Source organism: Apteryx rowi, unplaced genomic scaffold, assembly GCF_003343035.1.
Source record: "Apteryx rowi isolate R43461 unplaced genomic scaffold, aptRow1 scaffold_42, whole genome shotgun sequence".
In the NCBI taxonomy this organism is placed as follows: domain Eukaryota; kingdom Metazoa; phylum Chordata; class Aves; order Apterygiformes; family Apterygidae; genus Apteryx; species Apteryx rowi.
The window spans coordinates 3,150,153-3,177,765 of NW_020450665.1; the positions used below are offsets into that span (position 1 = coordinate 3,150,153).

Here is a 27,613-nt window from a genome sequence, read left to right on the forward strand (position 1 = left end):
AAGCTGTAATAACAGAGCACCCTTGCATTTCCATTCTTAGATGTGGCTGCCAAGCCAGAATTCACCAGACCAAAAAAAGATGTTTACAATGCAGGTGTCTGTATCTGAGCAGGTCATGTTAGTCTCCTTTTACAGTCAGTGGAGAAAACTAGGCTCTTCTACAGGTGGAACTGATCTCATCCTATAATATGTGTCTAAAGGAGGTCAAATGAATCACACCCTAGAAATCCCTACTTGTCTCCATTGCCTGTTAGAGTTGCACAAGGTTCCTATTTCTTTTCACTGTGTATGAATAGGGCTCCCCCCTACACCAACTCAGAGGTAGACTTTTATAACATAGGTAAGAAAAATCCTGCTCTTTATGTCCTAGCTCCAGCATAACCTTCTCCCTCATTCTGATCCATTCTGATCATTTAAGTATTCATAGTTTTCCACCCTATACAACGAATGCCTGCTAGCACGTAACACTARTCCTTCACCTAAACACACTACTTCATGTCAGGTAAATAAAAGCAGTTATTTCAACATGCTTAGCAACTTGCACTTATTCCTTCAGCATTTTTCTTCACACGTCAAAAAACTGCCTAACCCTGGTAGCAACTCTTTGCACTAGCATATAAAATTCCTCTCTTCATACTAGCCTTCAAAAAAGACTTACCAATAGATCTCTCCCTTTAGGTATGACCTATATATTTCTTCTTGTCTATTTCCTTTTAGTTTTCCATTTCTTAACCCTTTTTCCTTTTATTTTTATTTTTTAAAGTAGAATCCAAAATCTACTGAAATCAGTGAGCCTTCAGTGGACTTTGTATCAAGTCATCTGATGAGTTTTACCTAAATTACCCCATATTTCTTATTCTTATTCTTAGAATGTCCTTGCTTTTATTTGGATAATTGAGAACGAAAATTTGAGAATATTCTCAAATTCTCTAATTCCACTTCTGTATTTCCTAATCTTTTCCAGTGACAAGTAATTTCTTTCTCCATTTCTAACTTCTTTCTTCCCTTTTCTTCTCCTAAAGGCTTTGTTCCAGAAATTCTCCAGAAGTGAGACTGACTGAAAAGGATCAAAACGTTTTCAAAGAGGAAGGTGGTTAGACTTTCCTTTCTCTGCTGCCCAAAGCAGACATGCAAGCTGCACTCTGTCAGCCTGCAGGACTAGGCAGTCTCCCTGAGAAAATGATGCACAAATATAGCTGTGCTATTAGAAATTGGTCCCAACTCCCTGAACAGGGAGGTTCAGGGCTTTAGATCAAATTTATCCCCCCCCTTCTCTCTCCCTATTCCTTCTATATTCATTGTCACTTCAGTTGGCTATTGGGCATTTGCCAATAAATGCTCAGATGTCTCAGTAGTTGCAGGAGAAGATAGTTTTTCCAGGTCAAAGTTATCAATGTATTTATATTCCAACAGTTCACTCTGAAATTAGCATTGCAGTTGTTGCACAGCACTTGAAATAGTAGCTGTCCTTCTCAAAATTGCTTTTGTTCCTGAGCATTTTTCTTTACTTAATTGACCAACTGCCTCAGAAACGGCATGGCTAGGAAAGAGCATCAAACATCATCTTGTAGGGCAAAGTGGGCCTTATTACATTATTTTCACCAATGAGCCTTGGGGCTACTTAAAGAACTTAGCGATGGTTTTAATGGTTTGACAAACCTCCTTTCCCAGAAGGAAGGAGGTTTTCCGTGACTGGCAGTGAGCTGCAATGTTTTCCACAAAGCTGAAAAAAAACACTGTGTACCTAAATTTAACTTACTATACTTTCAAACTGGTCTCTGGGAGGAAAAGTTCATGCACAGCATTCAAAGTTCAAAAAACAGCCCTTTTGTGTATATACGCACATATGCTATTTTTCTTTAAAGTGCATTTCACATGTCTTCCCTCATGGCTCAAGTATAAGATCTGAATGTAACGATTATAAACCCATATTAATCTTCCTTTCTTCAGAGGCAAAAGAGAACAGGAGAAGCACTGAACAATTCCTCGTCTCCATAGGCAAAGAAATAAGATAGGCCTGGCACTGAGCCCTCGCAGCAAGCCGACTCCATCAGACCAGGTTGGGGAGCGCATTCCAAAGTCAAAAGTCCTTCTCAAAGAACTTCCTGCCAATGGCTACTTGACATTAAAAACTAGGATGATCTAGGCCAAGTATTCCAGTTGACATTAATTGCTATGTTGGATCAAAAAAGCAGGCAGTCTCTCAGCCAGAGCTCAAGTCACGTTAGGCTTAAAAGCAATCAAGGCCAAAACCTTGAATTGCACCCAGAAGCCAAAAGGAAGCCAAGGCAGCTGCTGTAGAACTGCCCGAGCGTGTTCTTGCCACCCATGCCCTCCACACAGACATGCAGCTGCCTACTTCACAGGCTGAAACTTCGTAGCCACAGTCAAGTTCAGGCTCAGGAACAGGCTACCCAGTAGCCTCATGTGAAAGTCAAAGTCAGAGATCGTTACAATGAAATCAAGACGCCAAAGACAATCATTTTGTCCAGATGCAGAAGACAGTCTGCTGGCTCTAAATACTTAGGAAAAACAGCAAATTACAAAACCCTTGTAAAAAAGAGTAGATGAAACACTACTTGCAGAAACTAATACCCTCCTGCACTTAGTGCTTTACCTCTGTTTTCTGCTATTTTTATCTCAATTTTATCTACATACTGCAAGGGGAAAGCCTGTGCAACATCTGGTTAGAAAGGAAACATGATCTGGAAATGCAGATCACCTTTATATTGACAAGAGTATGAGATAAACTGACTCTCAGTTATCCATAAGAGAAAACAAGTGCTTCAGTACACCATGCACAGGTTAGTTGGAAACAAAACAGTCACTCCCAAAGAAAAGATCCTAAGCAGGAATATCCAACAGCATTTTTTGTTTTGTTTTTTTAAAAACAAAACAATCCTGTTCAACTATCACATGAAATAAAAATGATTGCAGGCCGACTTTTTGAAGGTGAAGTAGATAACAGTTCTGAGGAAGAACCTGGTGAAAGAAAAGTAACAGCAAGATAGATCAGTACAGGGACGAAAGTCAAAGAAATGTATATAAGTCCTAGAGGAAGGGGGGGGGGGGAAAGGTACTCAATGCTATCACTGTTGATGAGGCAAAGACCAGAATAAAGGATAAAAAAACCCAACTCTGAAACATTCATCTGATACCTTTAAATTGTTTTTAATGGAAGAAAATTAGAGAGAGTCATAATTTAGAGAATTATCAATGCAAACACAAGAAAACAGAATTCAATTCACAGTTCTGCTCCCAGAGTTCTGCTGCTGGCTGATGCCAAGGGTGGGCAGATTCTGGAACTACTCATTTTGAAGAGGACATCTCTCTGCATATTATTCCAGTGGTTTCTAAGACATTAGCTACAGAACAAGAAGAAAATTTCAAGCTACATAGTGAGTTTATACAAAGAAGACCCAGAACTCCATGAGCCCCTTGCCATCAACATATTCTCCAAAGCTGCTACTTGAACAGAAAACCAGGAGGCTCCCCTTGAGCCTCCAGCTTGCATAACACAGCCTTTTAAACCACAGAGATAAAAGGAATGGATTAATTTTTAAAGAATAAAAGATGAAAATTTATAACAGTACTCCATAACTAATAGCAGGTTTCCAAATAATGATCAATATTTTCCTTTGTATTTAAGTATTACTGAATCTTAATGCTTTTTACATGCCCAAATGCCAGAAAAATAAATTTCAATATGCTAGATAACTATATTAGAGTGTGACTGTATTTTTTGAAGCTCCTTGCACACCCAGTATGGGTTAACTGTCCATTTGTACTGTTACAAAGAACTTCTTTTAGCACTGTAACACAATAGCCTAAGCGAAGACCCGAGCTAATATTTAGCATACAGCCTGATAGCTACATGTCTGCAAAGAATAGGCTGATTCAGACAGCGTAGACCCAAACACAGTTGGAAAACCAAAGTCCACAGTAAGTCTAACAATATTTGTATTATTTAATTCAAAAGATTAAGAATACAGTTATTTTTCAAAGCAGAAACAATATCTGAAAGAAATGATTTAGCCAGCCAAAACAGCTATTTGGTAATTACAGCACACGCAGTACTGTGGACCACTGGGTAGCTCAGCTTGTCCAATGACAAGTCAAAAAGACCTTTTTTGAAGTAAGAGTTACTTATCCAGTACAGATATTCAACACATCATATAAATATTCAAATACTGAATTATTTACAATTCCAAGTTTAGCCCAAAATTGTTTGTGTCAAGTATAGCTTTCTAAAATTCTAGCCAGAGCCATACAAAATCCCCAAACATTAACATAATGTTATATTAAGCATAAAGTTTTTTGTTGTTTTTTTTCCTGTTCTATAATGTGCATAGTGTTCCAGACCCAGATAAGGCAAAAAAATGTTCAAATATGGCAACATGTCATCAAAAGCAGCTCCAGAAGTACTTGTAATACACATTTCTTGATGTAAACCAACAGGAATCATTATAGTCCGAGTATATTACAGGGAGTAAAAGTCAGCTGAATCTCCCCAATGGTTACATTTTACAAACTAGAGTGGCTCTCATCCATGATATTTACAGTCAGCATAAAATGCTGCTGATCTATTAATACTTTAAGAGGGGTTTTTTTGAATTTGAAAAAACAGTCATTCCTTTTCTGTTGATTCATATACTGAAGAACATCAATACTTTATGATAGGTCTCCTACAGTCTTCATAGCTAAGCTTGGGAACATTGCATGTTGTATATTACACGTACAAACTCTTAGTGCAAAAGGCTTTAGACAGATGCATAAATTAAAAACTGATAACTGAATGAAGGATTGCTACGGTACCAAAAGGTATTGTATACCAGCAAGTCCAGCATCTGCGTCACCAAGGGCAAAATGCCTCCAGAACTGCAGATCTGGGTGCCCTTTGCCCAATCCTGTTGTGTGTCGCAGCCGGCTAAACCCTACCAATTTACAGGGGGGACAGGCCAAGGTTTCATTCTGCCTTTGCACAGCCTCCAATTGCCAGATCTTTCTGCCTTGAGCAGAGAATCCAAACACTAGGACTATCCAGAGCCTCTTAAGATGACTACAAAAGGAGAAAGCTAGAAAGGCCTTCTTGAATTAAATGCTAACATTGCATATGTACACAATATACACAACTCCACTTCTCCCTTTGGGATATACAGCTTTGGAACTGCCCATTTCAGCATGAAGGTTTATTAGTTCGCACAATCTAATCCCACAGCCCCTTCTTTTCCCCCCAGCTCTCTTCCACTGCTGTCACCAACGTTTCCATATCACAAAGTAATACAGGAGAGTGTTTCTTGTCACAAAACAGCTGTAAAAAACATAAGAGAAATTTATTTTATTTTGATTCAGGATAGTGTTGTAATGAGTTATAAGTAATATGTTAAGAGGCTAAAACCCCCMCACACAAACAAACAAAAAAAGTGCTAGTATTTTCAGCAGCAACAGTGAAACTACAGTGTTTCAAACCACTTGTCAACAAATGCACCACCAGCATTTCTAACCAGATTTAACAACTAAGAATTTCTGTACAAAGCATTATAAGTCACTTTGACAAAAGCAAGCAGTGTTCGTTTTTCAAACCCTACTCACTAAACTTATTTTGGCTAAAACACCATATGTCTTATAAATATAAAATAGATTGATATATTCTAACATTAGAAACAAAAGACTATAGACTTATCTGTTTAATGCAAGACCTGCAAAGCGGTAAACTGAAGAGCTTATTTCCATTTTGTCTACTTCATTTTTTCAGTTTGGCTATTACCTATGGGAAGTTTTCATGTTCCCGAGTCAGAAAATAGTTTCATGAACCCTGGAACTTATGAAACTTGATCTGCTTCTCCTGATCTACGCCTTCTTATCAGAAGTATACTAACATTTTCATGTTGATCTAGCATTTCTGCCTAGAGAGTATTTTTGATGACAGGATTGCTTGCTTGTTGGAACAGCAATTTTGTAAACTAGCCTACAGGCTAAAAAAAGTGCAACAAACTCATAAATAACTTAAAGCCTGTCCTCTTCACTTGTTATTAAAAAGCTTACACGAAATGAGTGGTCTTCATAAATTCTTTTCTGTCTAAATTAGTTTAGCCAATTAACCAATGCATTTAGAAGTTATGAAGTTACTGTAAGTTCACAYGCCTTTTCATAGAAAATTGGGCTAGAACAGTCACTTGTTAACAACCACGTTAAGGATTTGCATTCTACACGGAAAGAGTGCAACAATTAAAGAGTCGGTCACTGCAGTTCACATTTAGACACTTTTCTATACAAATAGCATCAGAAACAAAATTTGTCATTCCACTTGTCTTTTGATTTAAGTCAATTTCCTTTGGCAAATACAAGCTAGAACAGAATATCCCATCAGCCTGACTCAAAAACAGTCTCTGTTAAGCACCTGATTATACTTCTTTCCTCTTTGCTTCGGAGAAAAAAAGACTGGAAAAGGAGAACAAAATAAAAAGAAGCTTACAACATTGATGCAGCCTCCTGGAATGAGGCAACACTCTTTGCTCAGAAAGTCACCTCACACTTATAAGACCTTGTATTTTCTTTATCCGTCTCTTGCTACTGCTCTGTCATCTGACCCATAGGCTCAGGTCACGATGAGCACTACTGGACAGGAAAAACAAAAGCAGTTGCAGTCCCCGTTTTCCTTCACTCGCATTTGTGTCCTTACACAAATCTTTGCCCAGACATCATTAACTGGATCAGTGAACTTGTGCCAACACTCTCCAGGGGACACCTAGTTGTGGCAACACACAATTAGGTAAGGAGCACGAGGGACTGTTATTTCCCAGCTGCTGTACAATATAACAACACACATCCAAATATAGCCCAGGCTGCTGTTAAGCGTTACTTCTAAGCCAATATAACAGCAACCTGACAGCAAAATGGGAAAGCCCACCGTTCCTTATCCCTGCTACTTCCACCATTAGACATTCTCCCTGCCCCTTTGATCCATAAAAAGCACTTTCCTTCCTGAGCCTGTGATAAAGCCATTCAGGGTGCTAAAACAGCATTAAAACATTTACATTTTTAATAGGTCAATTTATTTTCTTAAACTGGCTCCCCACAGGTAGTGACACTGTCCATCACAGTGAAGTGGCAAGATTGCTGAGCCAGGGGTAGGACTGCCCTGGTCAGAGAAACCTACCTGTAATGTCAATCTATGTCCTCAGTCTTTATAGGTGAGGATTCACTCTCATTCCTCTGTGGTATTTTCATATCTAATTAAGTGAATATGCCCAAGATTTCCTTCACGTATGTAACATCACCCTTTCCATGTAAGCAAAGTTTCATATTATTTGTTAACACTGGCTTAAAATTAAAATTAATTAGCAGAGGTTAGACAACCTCCATTGATGAGAGAGAGAGAGAAAGAAAGAAAGAGAATGAATGAATAGGGATATTTCTCCCAAATGTATGCATTTTCCACTTGAATTTGATGTTCTCACATTCATTGTTGAAGCAATGAAAGTGAACCAAGACAGGTTTCCTTCATAAAAGGAACGAATACCATGGAATTTTAAAGTGTTAAGCGTGTCCATTTTTGCATGTTGGAAGAAACACATACAGCTATCCCTTTAAAAAGACTCTTTCAGGACCAGAATCTTTTCTTATATTCTCTCTCTCTCAGGTACATGTTTATATGCTATAATTACTTTGAGGATGCCTTTCCTAGATTAGTTGTTAAACCAAACTCTGGGAACTCCCTATTCTCCTCCCTTCATGGAGCCTCTCTCTGCACAGATAACCTTGTTGAGCCTGTCTGGTCCACTACTGAAAGCAGCAAGGATGTGGAAGTCAGTCTCCCAGGGGTTTGCATCCCATCCTTTCACACTAAGAACAGAAAAAAACAAACAGAGGAGTCAACCTTGTATACAAAAGCAGGACACAGCATATACAGGCCAAGGCCCATAACTTCCTATAGCAAATGTGGGCTGTTGCGTACCATCACACATGTGGACCATGCAGTCGCTTGTTGCAAAGCCCAAAGCTTGTTGCAATCCCCAAACAAAAGAACATCCCCCCCCCCCAAAAAAAACCCACCCACATGTATATAAAGAAAAGAGACTACATAAGCATTCATGCCTTCACTTACAAGCCAGCCCAGGCTTAGGCTCGACAATATCTTTGTAACAGAATAAACCCACCACAGACTTCATGGTATAAATATGTACCTAAACCTTCCGGAAGYTCTTGCCTTATGCTGTTTAAGTCTGATATGGCTCATAAAAGTGACAATTTTAATCATCAAAGTCTGTTTATATATGTTTATTTAGAAGGGTCTTGTACCTAAAAGCCCGTATACAGAACACAAATACTTCATATATCCAGTGAGGAGAGTACAAACTCTTCAAGGAAGATTTATGTTGCTTTGGACTAAGCCAGCTCTTCCCATTTCACTGGTAAACAGCTGAAAACACTGTAGGGGTGTTAAAAGTGTGGGGAGGGGGAAGGGGGAAGAGGAGTGTTATTTTATATCAGCACAAGCAATGAGCAATCCATGCAGACCAGAAGTCAAGCAGCTGCTGATCCAAGTCAAAGCCTCTCCCTAGAGGGGGGTAGTGCAACAGGGAACTGTTCATTTACTTTGCTGCCTAGGATAACTGCATTTTTTAATGACCCATCATGCTTTGCTAATTTTACATCTGTCAGAGTACATGGCCCAGATTGCCTACCAGGCTCAGAGCAGTACCATCACTTGATATATGCATAAAATATTTTATAAAAATACACTGTAAAGCTAATTCCTACAGAGATTCCTATCAAAGTACCAACAAAAAAATCTAGCAAAAGAATAGACTCTGCAAGTTCTGTGCAATGACAACAGAACATATAACAATCTAGAACGTCCAATTTTTAACCTGTTTTACAATATGTCAAAGTCAGATAACTTTCTCCACTGGTTCTCCACAGATGCACAACTTATGTTGTACCATTAGTCTGAATTTTGTCTCAAGACCACTAGCAGTCTCTACTTTCATGGATCAGAGCAGACCACACATTCAGAAGGGCCTTCAACAATGCTCCTACCAACCTCCTTTCTTCCACACGAGACAACCTCTGAGCATTAAACAAGCTTTGCATAGACTCCTATTACTCAAGTATGGTTCCCACAGTACCTTCCCTCTCCACACTACTGCTCTTCCCCTCCACACTTTCTCTTTCCTCTAAATTGTTAAATCAGTTGCAATATTAAAGGACACTGAAACTGGCCTAAAGGGATTATTTAAAACTCCTGCCATCCATGTACTGATAACATTTATTTTATGAAGAGCTTCCTTCCCTCCTCACCCCCCACCACACACACAAGAAAAACAACAAATCAAAGTTGCAGTGTAAAATTTTGGTGATCTCCATAATTCCCCAACCAGTGTTAAATCTAGCAATGCCAGTATCAAAGCCCCCAAGTTCCAAGTATTTAAGGCTAAGTCTTAACACTTCTATCGGATTCCCTTGAGTTTCCATTAGAGGGCTTTCCTAGGAACTAATGGTTTTTGGGKTTTTTTGAACACATCTCTAATGAATGTCCACTGCTAGATTCAACTCAGTTCTCCAGTTCATGGGTTAACCCCCCAGTAGCTCTCACTTACATTCACAGCAAATGCTGGATTGTTCCTTTGGACCGGGACAGCTCAGGTATTTTCCCCTTCACTAAATGCATTTAAGGCAGGCCCAACTTCTGTCCACATCTTTGCTTCCAACCAGTTTGCTACACTAGTACGCCTGCATGTTATCATTCCTTGCTCCCATGGAATATATTAAAACCTAATTTCACACACATATAGGGGCATGTAAGAAGGTATTATCACTTATGCACAAAAGGACTTGCGTGATGTTGTTTCTTTTTTAAACTAGAACAAAACATAAAACATTTTCTACTATATTTAGAGCATCCAAGACAAAAATATTTAAATAAGAGATGGCAAGCTTAAACTAAAGTCCTCCAGTAACTCCACAAAAGTAGTTGAGATTAGTTCAGACTTATTACCTATGCATGTATGACCAAACAGTGGCAAACAGTACTCATGTAAACTGAAAGGAGATGATGCTCACGAACCAAACAAAGTATCAAAATACTCAGTGCTGGCCATATACAATGGAAGACTCCTGTTTGTTCCACACTCACTGAACAACTGCACATAAACCATTTATGCTTTTGCTTTTCCAAAAGAAAATGTTTTATGCACATATTGCACATGAGCAAACTACAAAGACTAAGTAGCACACGTATGGTAACCAAAAAGAGCTAATAAAAGCATGCAAAAGATGCTACTTTTTTCTTCTCCTCTGTAATCTTATTTTAGTAATTAACAGTTATTTCTATTTATCTTAAGGAGTTTACTTGTAAATAAGAAATACAAGAATACAGCRCTGGAGCACAACATTAGTCAGGGGGGTTGTCAGAATTCAGAAAAGTCAGTTTATGAATTATGTTTATAGATACACATTTGTGTACATAGTCTAGTGAATGAATAAAAAAAGTGTGGGGATATCTACCCTTACTTTCATTAGTAAGGCTATCGATGCAGGCTGGAAGGTAAGCATGTGGTTTTTTCCTCCAACTCACTTTTATTTATTATTCCTGAAAAGCATTGCATTACTGGAGGCACTTCATGATTTGAGGAGAACAAAACTTGATTTTCACAGAAATGGTTTTAGAAGCGACAAGCATTCCATGCTTGATTATATCCAGAGCAAGCCCCATTTTACACAGGCTCTCATTCATCAAAAATATAAAAACAAACAAAAAAGTATATGAAACAATAACGATAAAGTCCTGCAGTATAAGCCATTTCATTTTTCCTAACATTTCTACAAGTAAGTTTTGCCATCACTATAATTTCAAATATGTCATGAGGTGGCTGTCTGCCCTAATTCTTCCTAATGAGAATGTATGAGGCCATTTGATAAAGGTTTTAAATACAGAATCTAAATTAGGATTAAAAAAAAAAAAAAAAAAAAAGCTGCGTGCTTCATCCCTGGAATAGTATGACAGGTGTTCAGGAACTGAAAAATGAACCCCATCCATTACTTCCCTCCCAGTCTTAAGAGCATTTGAAGTTCTCAGTCTCAGGAGCTCTAATATATATGTTGTCACACACACTTCTAAAAGCCTTTCTCCTATGTGTAATTTTGATACTGAAGCACAAAATCTACAACATTCAGCAATTTTCAATATTTTCCTTTACTTTTCTGAAGCATCTAAACAGACACTATTCTTTCCACAACCCAAGACATCTTTATTAGAGTTCTCTAAATCCCACAGATGCTCTCAGAATGACAAAGGTGAATTTAAGAAAAAGTTTTCTACGGAAGTTAACTGTATGCTCCGCACTGAACATCCGCATTTTAAAGTGAATGTAAGGTGCTCTCTTTGCTCAGTGGGGAATGGCAGCAAGCAAGGAGACAACAGACCATCAATTCTGCCATCTCACTACCACGGAGGGACCCTTTGGCAGAGGAATGGGATAGGTAACTGGGGTCAGTAGCACTGTCGCAGATAAATCTGACAAAGTCCATCTGCCAGAGCACCAAGTGATAAACTAACAAGAATTAGATCTGATAGCAGATCTACAAGTGTTTATAGCCCATGACTCAACTTTCCCTCCTGTACAATGACCTTTAAGGTGGACAGGAAACGGAGACCAGCATGTTTATATGTTAAATTCACACAGTGCGTTATCCAAAGAGTTACTGATATCTGAGGCTTTAAATCTACTTAAGAAGTAGAAGGGCAAAGGCCTATGAGATCCCCCAAAGGCTGCAGTAGAGGAAATTTGATCATTTCTGTGCTCCTCCTCCCTTGTAGAGCACAGACAGTTTTCCTCAAAAATTAATATCAAATATAAAGTTAAGAGGTAACAGCTGCCAATAGCCTGATCATCAGCACAAGGAGGATATTTTGAAAGCTGATTTAATGCTCAAGTTCAGTTCTGAAAAGACACCATACAGCTGGTATTTGCATAGGCAAGATTCTGAACACATCAGAACTATAGGATCATTATCTTTCAGCGTTGTAAGCCAAAACTGAGTCAAAAAGTAAATGTTGAAATACTGTTCATCCCCACCATTGCACATTATAGTACTTTGAAAACAAAGCCAGAGGAAGGTAATGTAAAAGTGAAATTGCTCACTGTTTGAAATCCTAAAGAGCACACTGAATAGACTTTCTGCATTAAGAGAATTCCCAGTAGAAAATGACTAATGATAGAACTAAGGCCCAGGAGATGAAGTCTGGGAAAATGATCATTTATATATTTCAGATCAAAAACCAATTCACGATCATAAACTATGGGCCCTAAGGTTGTCTTGGACATACGAGAAACTCTAGCTATTGTTAACTAAAATCACAAAAGAATTCTGAAGAATGGATTTAGGGGCCTCAATAAAATATTTTCAACAAACATACGCTCAGCCAATGAAATATCCTTCTTACACAGCCACTCAGCAAGAAGTCAGACTCGGTACAGGATTTCAGTAGGCTACAGAAGTCCCACGAGTGAAACAGACCAGTGAGCCTGAGCTAAGCATAAACTAAAATTTTGAGGGTCAGCCTATTTTACACAGATGTTAAACGGTCCAAGTTCACTTCCTACCAGGTAATCTCTGGATTAAAGAGTCTGCGGTACTTCCAGTATACTACTCAAAAACCCAGACAAATCTGAAAAATACAAGGTAGAGCACTTGCAAAATGATTACTCTTCAACCCATTTGAAAGGCTGAAACAGAGATGCAAGAACAAAGCCTTTGCAGGGGCTACTTTGAGGAGACGGAGGAAGGAACATACGTGCATGTGGGAGGAGGGGAAATGTACTCATATCCCTTCTCTTGGCATTGACCGTTCCTACCAGCAAGCTTAAGGAAACAGAAGTAGGGCTCTCTGAAGTAAGTGTAACATCCTGTAAAATCATTTCACAGAAAGTTTGTGAGCAAAAACTTAAGACAGCTACGTTCAAGAGCTATACCCAAAAGACACCATCAAACTTTCATGCTTGATACTGCAATCCAAAGACAAACCAGAGTTCAGTAAATGTGATTCTGCACAGCCCTGTTATCTTTTCATCTCTACAGTTAAATCTACGTGGGGGAGTGGAAAGAGGTTACAAAAAAACTATCAACATAGTTCATTAGTGTTGCTTTTGCATCTACTTTGTAATAGAATAAAGCTTAAGACAGCAGAGAATTAAATTCCAGTAAATTGAGAGGACCACTACTGATTCTTGAGAAATTACTTTATTCTCCAGTAGCAAGGAGGAATTTTTCTTCTAGAAGCGCTGCACTCTTACGTGACCACTTTTGAAGAGTTAAGAGCAAACTTGCTCTTAGTAATGTTAGCTAAGCAAAAAGAATGGTAAAGGTATAAGGATTCTTGCCTTATTCCCCATAAATAGGACCTGAAGCAACAGATACAGAACATTTTCTGCTAGTTGCTTTCCTCCCCATAACCATCCTCCTCCTCTACATTATTCAGCAAGGTCTAGGACTTTAACATGTGATCTTGGAATTAAGGTGAAACTTCGGCCTCACTGAAACCAACAGCACAACTCCTCCTAACTTCAACAGGTGAAGGATTTCATGCTTATTTGTTCCCCTGTCTAGTTTTAGATTATGTTCTAGTTTTGCGCTCTAGCTCCTGCTGCCATACGCAAGCGAGATTTTGTTTACCTGTCTTCAGAAACCACCTTTACAGCACTTCAAGTTATGACTGTTACGTACTAACGAAATCRCACATGTGGGAAGCGGGGACGAGAACCTGAAGCTTTCAGAACTTAATAAATAAATATTTTTAAAAAGGCAGCTCTTCCACATCACTTAGAGGGTAGCTCCAGAACCTAGGAACAGTCAGATCAGAATATTCATTGTGTTAATCAGCCTTTAAAGGCTATTCTTCTCATTGCTGCACAAACAGTTTATCACATAATATTCTAGTAAGCAGAAGAAAGCTTCCTCAAGAGTGAAGAGCCTAGGTAATACTTTGCTGCATGAGAAAGAAATGGTAAAAGTACTCTCCAGAATAAGGCTAACCTAACCAGTACTGGTTTTTGTCTGAATGACTCCAGAAAGAGAGCTGTGTAGAAAAAGGTGTTTTCAAGTTTCAGGTAGCTTGAGAGAAGTTCCTTATGGAGCTCAGCTCAATACAGGTCTGGCAGAACACATGCACTTGGACACCATCACTCACCAGGGAGGCCTGTTTTTATCAGCTGGGAACTGCATTTCTAGAAAAATGGCTGCAAGCAGAAAATGAAAAAAAAATGTTTTATTGCAAAATGTTTGGGAAAAAGAGTTCTTTGTAATAACACTTGTCATGTCAGACTTGGATAACTACAAAAACTCTGAAATGACTGAAAAACACACTCAGGTACATAACCTTTTCTATAAACAATACACAAAACAACTATATTCAAATGAAGTTGAAGAGTACTGACAGAAAGAAGAGTCTTAGGCCCTGTTCCTTCTACTGCCTGAGAAACGGAAGGTAGACTGAAGGCAAAAAACAGTTACTGTTTCTGCCATTTTATACTTCTTTTCACCTTATTTTGGCAGCAGTAAGAATAAAGGCAAAGAAGTTACTGAAGAACAAAGTATGAATCCCATGCTTAGAAAAAGAGAGAGGGGGGCAAAGAAAAGATACAAGAGGAAGTGGATGGACTATTTATACCAATTATTGTCCAATATTTGTGTAGTTTCTTCATTAACATGTCTTATGTAAAGGCCTACAGCTAAGCCTTATAGAGGGTCCCTTTACAGAATGAGGAGAAAGACAGTCTGCAATAATAGTGTGCAATGAAGATAAGTTTTCCCAATAATGCAAGCTACAGCAAATACACAGAGGTCAAATAAAACTATTATTTGCCTTTTCAAACATTACTTTCTTCAGCTGCTAAACAAAAACATTATGAAGCCATTTTACGCAGTAAAATTTAACCTTATATTAACCTTCCATATTAAGTAAACAAACCTTTCTAGCCAATAAGCATCTCTGTGAACTCTCCAAGATGATAAGCAATACCTTAATTACATTCATTTACATGACTTTGAAATTGTTCCAGACCAAAGTCGAAGACTGCAAGGTCAAAGAGYATGGAAAGCTAAAATAAGGAGAAATCTACAGTAAGCCAATTCACGCAAGCAGGATGCACCATCCCCTCTAACCAGTTGGTAAAGGCCAGGGAGACCAACCAGGTGCCTACCTTTTCATCAGTTACATGAAAGCAGCAAATCCTTCAAAATACGAAAGAGCACGAGACAATCTTTTCTTTTTTCGAATATGATTCAAGTTGGAAGCAACGGACAACTCAGAATTACTTCTGATGCCTAATGACCAAACAGTATGAATATCTTATAAAATATTTTATAATAGTCTAATTGAAAGGCACAATACAAAGTAAAAGAAGGGATGTTCAAAAAACCCACAGCAGATTATAGAATATTATATAATTGTTAGTGACAGTGCCCTGTTATATTCAGTAATGCAAAACTGAATGGTTTTGCACAAACTTATCTAATAATGAAAATGGAATCATAGTGGAAAAGCCACCATACCAATTTCACTACTTCATAAACTGTGGAGACTCAGAGAGTAGCCCTGGCCCAGTGAAAACACTGTCAACCTTCTGTCATCACCAACAGACCTAGGACTGCATCTTTAGGATACGGGGAAAAAAAAACATCCTGTGTTGTAGTCACAACTACAATCTTTATCATGTTACCTAGAAACCTTTATTATTGAATCTGTGCTATACTTAGAGCAGGAAATGCTAATTACACACAATCAGCAATTATAAAGATTTTTAACAATGACCACTGCAAGAATACCAGTGAAGTATGTTCTATCCTGAAACAGCAGAAAAACAGGCACAACGTCCATCCCGTTCCCAAGATACTGGATAATGGCTCAGGTATGATCAATAGCAATTAAATTAGCTGAAATGTAATATACACAAAATATAATCCTGGAACTCTCCATTAGTGCAGTGTGCATGTATTATAAACATGAAAATATTACAGGTATGAATATATAGAAATCTAGTACTGCTTTTGGATTTAGGCAATCACATATCAATGCACTGCAGCTGACAACATTTTCTTAGTATTAAATTAGATAAATCTCTCTACACTCTCACTTTACTAGCCAAGCACTTTTTATACAACTCTCAAGCCAACAACCTTCTGCAATTTAAGTATGATTTAGTGCAAGAGAAGCAATGAGTATTATAAAATTTATGCTTGTCCACCTTCTCTCCCCACAGAGAAGGGCAAGATGTTTTTTCATGTAAATATGTATTAGATCCAAATCATTTAAATAGATATTATTCCATAGAGAACATGATGCTGCATATGCCCATTTCAGCTCCATGTTACTAAATAAACTGCAGGATAATGATGTTGCCTTCCTCCTCCAAAAGGAGGATGAAAATATTTCCAGGCTTTTCAAACATAAGGAACAGACTCACAAGAACAAAAGAAGAATTAAAGAGGTTCTTACAAAGCTAGGTAAGGTGAAAACAACTTTTCCAAAAGTCACAAATTAGCAAATCACCTCAGAAAACAGCCACAGCTGTTACAGCAAAAGTACAGATCAGGTGTGTGGAGCAGTCTTTAGCATATGAACATCAAATCATTACTATCTTCAATTTATTTATTTTTAAACTGAGAAAGGGTAAGAAAATCATGTTTGCTAGAAGAAAAACAAGAATTTTTAGACAACTGACTAAAGTTAAAGTAGGAAAATCAAATGCAAGGTGCCAAATGCTGTTTCATACAGTTTTATTTCTCAGCTGTATTTAGCCACAAGTGTCACTGCTTGACTGGAGGGGAGAAAAAGAACAGGGAAAGCTTAAACTGTCTTTTAAAAGTGACAGCTTTAAAAAGCATTAATTTTAAGTGAGCACATGAATATCATTAATTTTGTTTTTATTTTGTGGCAAACAATCAGCATCTTACCACAAAGTACACTCACAGTTAACAATTTAAATAAATATATGATTTGAGTTAAAGTAAGAAAGATTGTCATTGGTTGTGATGCTATTGCATATTATTTGGGCCAAAGTCAGTATCTTACACCACAGTCTGACCTCTGCTTGATTTTAAAATAGGATAATCACCTTCAACTATGTATGAACCTTGAACATTATCAAAAACAGTTTTATTGCATCAACGATTTATTAATAGTCTTATATTAATAGTAATGTTACTTTGACTTTACAAAGTCATAAAGATGGCAAGAAACACTGTCAAGACTTATTGTGCTACCTATTTTATTTTAGGCTTGTTAGGCAACCTCATGATTCTGTAAGAAAAACTATCCAGAGAATACTAGCTACAATGGAAAAACATCAACAAAAATATGCATGTATGCACGCTAGTTAAATAATGGAGTAGGAAGAATACAGAGAATGCAACCAAGCCAAGTATAAATACTGAACCATTTTAAGTAGTGAGGTTCTCTACTATCCAACTGGGTTGGAACTGAATCTATTACTACTGAGGCAAGTAGCTCCTAAACAAAGACATTTTAAAAAAGCAATGCTTATAAAGACAGGTTGTGAATCTTATGTAGAAACGTACCACGGTAGCTTTATGATGAAAGGTATTTCCCTTCCAAGTAAAGCATTACAAAAGCGGCCAAAACTTACAGGCCCAAATTCAAAACAAACCTGATGAGGAAACATTCCACTCAGACTTTTCCAGTTCAAAACACTTGCTTCAAAGTCCCTGCCATGATTTTCTTATTGTAAGGCCAATTTTATAGCAGTTATACTCATTACAAAATAGTTGACAGTTTAAACAAAGAACAACCAAGAAAGTACAATATTCTATAACTGGCATTTACAGCACTGGCCTTGGACTTCTAATCTTTACCAGACAGGCACACAAATCAATCTATCAGCTCATAAAGGTGTGCTTTTTTAACCTCTAAAACAGATGGGATTGGCCAGAAATGTCTGGCATGTCAAACTGCTAATCACTGTTGCCCTTTGCACAAAATAACCCACTTAAGTTGAGGCATGGTTGCACTGTAACAGACATTAGTCTGTGGGAAACCCATTTAACTGTCACATACTCCTGCCACTCCTGCTCTCCCTTAATTAAGCCTAATGCCTTATGCTTTGACCTTTTGTTCTAGCCTATTAACCCTATCTAGTACAAGTTCAAGTATGTTAAACTAAAAAGTTTGCTGTAAAATATTAAATGCCAAGCTACAGAAAAAAAATGAGGGCCATTTTTCTTATCCCACAAGTTACCAATCCCTTTACCTCTAATTTACTAGACCAACAAAATGGAAGCACTGCCTGTGTTAATTCCTAGAAGACAAACATAACCATACACTAATCCGCTTCACAGAAGTACAGTTTCCTTCACTTCCAAAGCATACCTTTTCCTCTTTAGAGAGGAAGAAAAAAAAGTGAAATTTTTGTTTGCAACTTCATATTCTCAGGCTTTTGTTTTTTCCCCTTGAACAAGAAAAGAATATACTATCAGTCAAGATCATAATACACCCATTTGTTGTTCTCTGAAACCTATCATTGAAAGTAAAACATAACTGTTTTACAATGTTCAATTCTTCTTCAGCTAGAGGCTGCCTCTGCTAGTCTTGCTCACACCGAGTTGTCACCTGGTTCCTTCAACAGCCTCACTGGCATCAGCCGGACTATCTGCAGAACTGAACACAAGTTTACCCTCCTCTTCCTTTCCATTTTCCCTGGAGGTTCCGGTCCCAACTTTCAAGAGCTTCCAAGTAGGAACTATGACCTTTTTTCAGTTATACTTCCTATTTCCAATTGGAACCATACAAGTTTCCTTTTCATTTTCATGACAGCTTTCTCCCTCCACCTCTTATTCTAATACCTTAGGCAATGACCTGCAGTCTGAAAACTGCAATTTTAAATAGGAACTTATGATCAGGTTTGCAAGACGGAAACTCTTCCCATACACTATACCCAATCATTTTTATAACGGAGTTCAAAATATTTCATTATTCATTTTCATAGAAAAACTCCGTACAAATGATTGGGACTTCAGTGTACAAGAAGCATAGTTACCATTGCTGTAGTTCTCACCTGTATCTTTTCGTGAGCTGCATCTTTGGGAGTTTCATGTAAAAAAAAYGTTAGACTTAAATTTAAAACTCACGGACATGATTTATAGTTTTTACCCTAATGCTCCAGGCTTTTCATGGACGTATGCTCAGTTTTAGACAGCCTGACTACCTTCCAATCTTGTAACTCTTACCCCTCAAAGGTTAAGGTCACAGCATCAAACAGAGCAACAATTATGTCTGCAAAGCAGTACTCTCTGGAGTACTAAATGGTCCAAAATTCTGATTTGAAACWAGAAATCCAAATCCAGTGAGAAAAACAAATCTCTGTATTGCACTCTGCATTAAAACTATTTATAACGGTACACAGTTCAGATTTGTATACAGAGCCAGGTATTCTACAATTAATGCTCATAACCAATAAAGCTATCCTCTTCCCCTCTCCCCTGCAAAAAACACAACACAGCACAATTGTTTTATTATGCTGGTTAGAAGTGGAAAAAGGAATGCAAACTGTCATAATTTGCAGCCATGTCTACACTGATAAATACATATTCTCAAATCTTAAGCTTAATCACCTGACAAGCTGACATCCTTGGTGCAAGACACTTATTTACAGCTCACACTTTTAGAGGCCAGGCTGCATAAAATACCTTTTAAATGAAGGTGAGGGAATCTTAAAACAAAGCTTTCAATCACTTATAACTACTTTTGAAGACATGACATCTCAAAAAGCTTGTTTCCACAAAAGCCACTGTCTATTAAGTTCTATTATGGCTGTATAAGTGACCATCTGCTGCTGACCACAACTACAAAGTTTGAAATGGCTAATTAAGTGCTTATCTTGCTGATTCCAAGATCAGCAAGTAGTCATAAAATTAACTTTCCAGTAAATACAATTGCCCAGAAACACTGTAGCAAGGCTAGAGGGTTTTTTTTGTTTGTTTGTTTGTTTTGTTTTTTTTGAGTAGTCAAACAGCAAGCAGTATTGGGGGGGGGGGGSGGGGGGAAGATTCCTCATCTTGATTTTCCTTCATTTCCAAAACACTGATTCTGGATGAATCCAAATCTCCCAAATTTTAAAAAGGAATGTATATTTTCTAATGATTTCACTTTACTGCATGCTATTGTGTCAGAGATGCTCAAGTTTCAGGACATCTACCACTGTCATATGAGAATGAAGTCAAGCACCACATGAATTTATTAGAGGAAAATATCCATTTTAACTACACAGATTGCAGATATAAGGATATATACTAGGAATTTTTCAGGCTGGGATTTGACATGATTGCCTTCAGCGTTCTAGAGCTTCCCTACCAATGCTCGCAAAACTTGCCACTGGAGGCAATGCAAATGAGTCCTAAGAGAGACCARAAACAAAACAACAACTGCTTGTCAACCATTACATGCCCAAATTGTATTCTTTATGCTCATCAGCATTCTCGAGTTCTTAGGCATGCACGTAGGCCCACTGAGTACAGCAGGGCTACTCAAGTGAATAAAATTACTCACAAACCAAAGCGAGTATACATAAGCAATCACTGGACAACACTTGGAGAATTATCCCCTGGTATCAAAGAAAAATAGGATTTAGGAAATGGGAACCAAGGGAGCACATCCAAACAAACTGACAGTGATGCTGAATGTCTACAAGCTACTGTAACGTAATATCTAATAATGATTTTACTGTGACAGTCCCTTGCCACAGAAGCTCAAGTCGGACTACTTTATTAATAATAATAATAATAAAAAAAGAGAGAGAGAGCTGTAACAGGGTAAATTTTATTTAATCTCCTCTTTCACCCTGAAATTATATGTGAATCAGGTTCTTCTCTATTTAGTAACTACTCCCCAAACAAGTAGACCAAATCTTCAGGACTTACCAGGCAATTCCATACAAAAAAAATTCAAACACTACAAAAATCCTTATTTCTGTTTAATCAGCACATATTAAAAAGAACTCTTACACCAGAAGAGAGAAAAATTAACTTGAAAATTTATCATTTTAAAACATACTGTAATCCTAGAAGAATTTATATAGGGCAGAAAATTGTATTATGGATTTGGTAAGGTAAGAGAAGACCCCAAACCAAAAAGACAAGGTAAATATAATACAAATGAATTCATTTACCTTGAAAGTGGTCCCATTGGGAAGGCTCTTCCTTCAGGAGTCCAAGGATGTGTTAATTTTCTTCCTAAACAGTTCCATGCTTGATCTGTAAGGAATAGCAAAAATGACCCCATGAACATCTGTGTACCAATTTCTCCTATTCTGATTTTTATATATATATATATATATATATATATATACACACACACACAGATTACTTATTGTTAGTCTAATACAAAGTGATGCTTCATTTTGTACATTAAGTTCTCCAAATATAATTTTTCTATTTCAGAAGAAAAATATAACTCTGAACTCCAGAAAGCAAAATCTTCCAAACAGAATCATTAGCAAAGCAAGTGCAAATAACTTGTACTCTCTAGCTAACTGGACAATATTTAAGAACAAAACTCTTGTCCAACTTTGATTCAAAGAGAGTCCTGTTTTCTTTGATTTCATTTAAAAAGCTCCCCCTTCTGTGTAGTGATTACTACYTAATACTTGAGGTTTGCATCTATGAATATCTAAATCATATTTTTAAAGAGCCCTCATTAATTTTAGTATACATACAAGGAAAACATAAGGCCACAGTAAAATTGCAAAATGTAATGCTACATAGCCTCAAAATTAATTAGTAAAAAACCTAAACCAATAGAAATGTAAATACTTGCTTTTGAGAAATTGAAGAATGAAGTAGTTTTGGAAACTACACTTAGATCATGTTATCCACCACAAGCATCATCTTAAAAATTCTTCTCAGCTCTTTTCTATTATTCCTAAATGAACTTGTGCTAAAAGACGCAAATTTACAGGTAGCCCAGATCAATTTTGTGATTTGTACAGTTTGAATGTTGTTCTTGTGACAAGCCTCATTATGAAAGTTTATGTTAAATCCTCTGTCACCAAGTTATCACCCTTTGTCATATTAAAGTAGCAAGTTTGTACACTTAAAATAGTCAAATTTAACTACAATAAAAATATAAACAAGACAAAAATAGACATTCCCCCTCCTCCTTGCTTGGCTGAACTCTGATCTTCTCTTGCTTAGCGTATGGAGAGTTTCTCTCCTTTTTTTACTCACCTTTAACTTCTACCCTCACAGAAACTATATACTGAATTTTTTTAAACGCAAAATTTCTCCAGCATGGAGAAGAGGACTCCCCACTCTCAGGGAGTGGGGGAGGCAGGGCGGGTAGAGAGGGAGGGGAACGGGGTGAAGAGAGGTGGAGTGGGAAATATGTACATTGGGGGCAGCTCATAGCATTTCCTCCTTCTGCAAAACCGCTTGGGCCAAAGTCAACTTAGAGAATCAACTCTGACCAATGTAATGCACTAGCTAGGAAAAAGATACAGGTGTTGATACAAGGATCAGCATCCAAAAAAGACCTATTCAAAGCTTTCAGGTCAGTTAGAGATAACAGAAGCTTGCTGGACTACTGCCAGCATCAGAAGGCAACAGTGGATCCATTAAGCTGAAAAATAAGTAAATACCCTTAAATACTACATTCAGAGACTATTTCAGATCCTTCCCCTGTATTCTTCACAAAATAAAATGTCGATTTGCACCACAGAACAGTAGCAAGCCTCAACATTTGAATTCAATTAGGAAAAAAAGAGATTAAGTTATCACTGCAGTCAAAATAAACAAAGAAATGGCAGGAGTATAGTCAGTAGCGACAATAAGTAGTAATAAACATACTTCAGAGGTCTTTCCAATTTTGTTTCAAAGAGCAAATAAGCAAGATGATAGAATCTTCTGTGACCAAAGGAAAGAAGGGAAGGGAGACCCCTTAGAGGAGAAGGAAGCAGCACTTTTTAAAAGTATATTCATTTGTTCATATCATCTTAAACTGAGGAAAAAAAAGTTCTCTCCAGTATTTCTGTTCTGTATTATAGATATAGACAAAATTTTGTCTATATCTACTCCACTGATGAGTATTTTATTTAAATGCTACCACTTCCACGAGAAGGCAGCTTTCTACCTGACTGAAAAAAACCTTATGTCCCCATCAAGGTTCAATGTATACACAGGATTTCCTTTAGGTCAGCATTAAACAATTCCTTTGCATTGTTCCAAGCAACTACATACAGTTTATAAGAGTTCAAAAAAAAAAAAAACAAAAAAACAAAAAAACCCCCACAAAACACGAGTCCTTTGTTATTTCTGGGGAGAGTTAATTACACCTCTTTCAATAATGTTTTTAAAAAAAAAGATGCAAAAACGCTGTTCAATACTAATATTTTATCCCCAAAAACTTAGTTGGCGCACTAGGTGTGTACACCTTAGAGTGTTGTTTTTTTTTTTTGAGCATCTATTTGTTTGCTATCATAGGTTGCTGAAAAACTACAGTTTAAGCCTGACTGTGGCGACATTAACAATGGGAATAAGACAATCTCCTGGGACAAGAATGAAAAATTATTTCTACCTTTGCAGAAAGCAGAGCTCACTTCAACACTTAAAAAAAAGTCTTTTTTCAATTTCCTTTACAACTCCATTTTCGTAATGCAGGTGGGCAGCAGCAGTGAATCCTAAAGTTCACCATAAAACAATCGGCATCACAGCAACAAGCATCAGCCTGATGTCATGTAAAACAAAAACACTCCAGATTTTCCGTGAGCAAGACATACTTCTTAGACACAGTTCAACACAAATTCACTGAGTGCTTTTTGAGGCCAATTAAATATTCCCATATTTGCTTTTAAATAATAAAAAATTGTTTTTAAACAATAGTTGCAGTCAAGGCTCATAAGCACTTTTTACATCTACCAGCCGATCTCTTCTGACTGCTCTCTCAATTTTCTTTCTCAAGATGAGAAAGAACAGGCCAGAATTCTTTGCCCAATGGAGTAGAAGTTTTTCTACAGTAAACTCAATCTCTTAAAAACTGGTGACTAACAGAAGACATGCAATTTCTGCTTTTAATCTGATTTAGTCTGTAACTGAAATTTTGTTTTTTCCTCTGTTGAAGACACAGCAATATTTAGAAATAAAAGGTACAGAACAGAGAAAACAGAATTTCTTTCAAGACATAGTAATTAAACAGGAGAAATGAGTTCCAGTAACAATTTAAGTAAGAGAAGACTATGTCAGGAGGGCTTGACCATAAGGTGGTTAACTACTGCTTCTTCCACTTTCTGCACTTGGAATGTTTACATGAGACTCAGTTCCTATTCTCCTTCTTTAAACATCAAGTTAAGTGACCTGCAACAGACACAGCCAAACAAATTACCAAATTAATTCTTCCAAGTGCAATACAGTCTGTTCACATTTCAGAGTGGATTTCAAATAAATAATCCAGAAACATTAAAATGTATACATTCACCTTTACCAAGAGACCTCCTCCACCCATTTTTCTTGAGGCACACCTTCCCTCCGAGAATTCAAGGAAGTTTTTTTTATGCAATCACAAATGTCTACTCAAAATATTGCTTGCTAATCTTAGCGCATCATTTTCTAATTCAGTATTTTCAAATGTAACTATCAAAACCCTAACATCATAATATCCCCCCCAAAAGTCACATACCATTTAAAGCTTTCCTCAGATTTTCTACAGGCAGACCAATACTGTTCAGTTAGTGTTATCATTTTGGTCTAGTAGCAGGAAGAGAGAGCAAGCCACAAATGCTGTTACCATAAAACTTTTTATTTAGTTTAAGACTGTTTAGACTGCCTATTTATATTTGTATCTTTTCATACAACTGTGCAAAATTTCTTTGCACATTTTCCTTCTGTTAGACTTCATTCTCTACTTATGTCTGTCTTTCCACTTGCCTGTCATTATACCTCTGCTGAGCAATAATAATTTATATTTCAAAATTTGCACTTATTGTTCCAAAAGGATATTTATTCTTTTTATCCACAGGACATTTTTCCTATTTATCCCATCTATTGGCGTGTGTCAGCCAGTGGTTAGAAAGTTTGCCCAGCTTCCAGGCTGGGCAGAGCCTCTCCGACCTGCAGGCCTCGCACCTGCAGGGGTGGCCACTACTCTTGCGCAGAACCAAAAAACACCCCCCACAGGAGTTTTTGTCCCCATGYCAGCGCTCGGCTGGAAACCCCACACCTTCCTGTTCCAGACCCTCCCCACTCCATGTACGTTCACATAGAGGAAAAACACGAGCCATTTTGTTCAGGCGAGTTCTTAACAGCTAATCTAAAATTAACAAATTATTAGAGTCTTTGTGGCTTCTCTGATAGCCCTGCAATGAGGCGTCAAGCACAACCATTGAGCAAGACAGCTGACTGTGGGAAATGCAACTCCCTAACTGCCTTGGGCAAGTTTATACATGTGTTCCACACAATGCAAAACACAGTTTCTCTTTTAATATAGTAACGTCCTGCACTGTCACTGGTAAAGTTAACAGTGCTCTCACTGCTAACAATAATATAGTTGGTATTACAGAAACCTTTTGTCAATGTTAAAAAACAGGGGAAGAAGTTGGCTCTGAAAAGACAAGAAAATAAACTTTTAAGCAGTCAACCCTATGTCTGTTCTTTTAAGCCAATCCCATGTTAAGCAAAACCTACAGGCAAATATGATCACCGCTAAGTTAATTCCTGTTTGAGTTCTAATATCTTTACTCAGCCACTGCTCTGCTTTGTTTCACTGTCATCCTTTACAGGATAATAGATTAAACCTAAACATAGCTGACTATGAAACACTTCAGGTGATAGAGTCAACATTTAAAACAGCCATTTAGGTTTATGACATAAAATATTAGCTCACTTACCTAGTTTTCATTACTGTAGTAAGTTTTGCTTATTTTTTCCTCCAATTTTGATTAGTATGCTTTCAACTTTAGAAAAATAAACAAGTACAGGGAGCAGAAGGGAAACAGCACATTTCTATCTGATACTTTTTAACCCTAAGACTACTAGAAAAATCAGTCCAGTCTGGTTATGCTAAGCATTTGACAGCATCTTGTGTTCTGTGCACGTATGCGCTACAAAATCTTAAGGGGGGGGGGGGACGACAAAAAAACTAGTAGATCTCACTTCCATTAGGTAACTCGGAATTGCAGGCCAGCCCAAGAGGATGTCAGTTTTCACATCTACCTAAAACACGCACAATTACTACTTTTTACCTCTCCTGTCCTGCTCAACAAAAGCATACGCTCATATACGTGCATTCGACTTACGAACAACTTGCTGTCTTGCTTAATGGTCAATGTCAACTCTATCTCAGGCTGCATGAAGGAATGTTGATAAGTTAAGAAGACCTTCTCAAGCACAAGTTTGGGAACACAACTGCTCTGGATAGCAAAAGTCCCAAATCTGCCTGCACGTAGCTCTGTACAAGTACTTTCACTCTCCGAGATGTCAACTCTTGTTGCTATTACAGCAACAATAACTCAGATACTATTAAATCAGATTTTAACCACAAAACTTCCTCACCTCAGAAAAACTTTTCTTTGTCGGATGGCTTATTAATGTGTCACTTTCCAGCGCCAAGTCCAAACAACACATTCACATTTGAATGTTAAAGAAAGTCTTCGTACCGTTCACTCAGGGATGCACCACCTCCTTTCAGAAGCGACTATACTTCCTCCTCACGGGCAGATGAGATCCTCACTCTTTGTCAAATAAAGCTCTGTAGTACCTGAACATTTATAGTGCCATGACTCAGTTAAATTCTAACTGGCCCGTGAGCTATCAAACACTGCAGCCAGGTCCCCTCAAAATACTCCCGGAATCAAATCATCCCAATGAAACAAGGAAAAACACAGTTTCTGGATTCCAGGAAGATGAGGCAGCAGGGGACAACTTCCACTTCAGCTTCCCTAACATCAACACATTCCCAAACCAGAAATGCCACCTTTATAAGTAAATATTAAAAAAAAAAATTCAACACATGCCCACCATTTCTAGCCTAATTCTTCAAGTTAAAAACCTCATAAACAATCAGAATCCACAATACTGTCTACAGAAGAGCAGAAGTAGCACAGAACTGTATCCGCGTTATGAAGCCATACCTCATTTCATCCACGTTCAATTACGGTATGTGTTTAGGTTTCACTTTGTTTCAACTTAATTCCCGACCRAGACTTGTGAAAAACGGCTCCAAACAACGCGTTTGGTAGGCAGAAGGGGAGGGGGAGAGTCACCTTTGAAGGGCTGCAGGGACACAGAACAGGTCTGGAAATACAGCCTCCGGCCCAGGAGGGGAAGCGCGGGGCCCCCAAGGAGCCCGTACCACGCAACTTAAAATGATGAGACGGCATCTTTCGGGGAGGCCGGGAGGCGAGCATGTGCCACACGCAAGAGGAAATGGAAAACACACCTAGGCAGAGGTGGAGCAAGGGCTAATAAACCACCGGGGAGGAGGCGAGAAGAGGGAAGCGCGGCCCTGCCCGCAGCCGCCAGGCCGGCGGGGCCGCAAGGCCGCGGCTCCCCCGGCCCCGCAGCGCCACGGGCACTGCGGCCGCTGCGCACCCGCTTTGCTGCTCCCTAGATA

At 38.0% G+C, this 27,613-nt stretch overlaps 1 protein-coding gene across 4 annotated transcripts in view; it reads right to left on the minus strand.

Moving 5' to 3' along the window:
- The window catches only part of NRIP1 (nuclear receptor interacting protein 1), a 78,577-nt gene extending 51,164 nt beyond the window's left edge, over positions 1 to 27,413 (minus strand). For 2 of the 4 annotated variants that reach the window (XM_026076011.1, XM_026076007.1), the window contains exons 1-2: positions 25,890 to 25,944; positions 21,183 to 21,267 (exon numbers count right to left, since the gene is read on the minus strand). The gene's annotated coding sequence lies outside the window, so the exon portion shown is untranslated. Of the gene's footprint in view, positions 1 to 21,182; positions 21,268 to 25,889; positions 25,945 to 26,657; positions 26,687 to 27,131 lie in introns of those variants that run through there. The other 2 variants (XM_026076008.1, XM_026076009.1) reach the window with 2 other exon arrangements.
- Between the last annotated feature and the right edge of the window lie 200 nt (positions 27,414 to 27,613).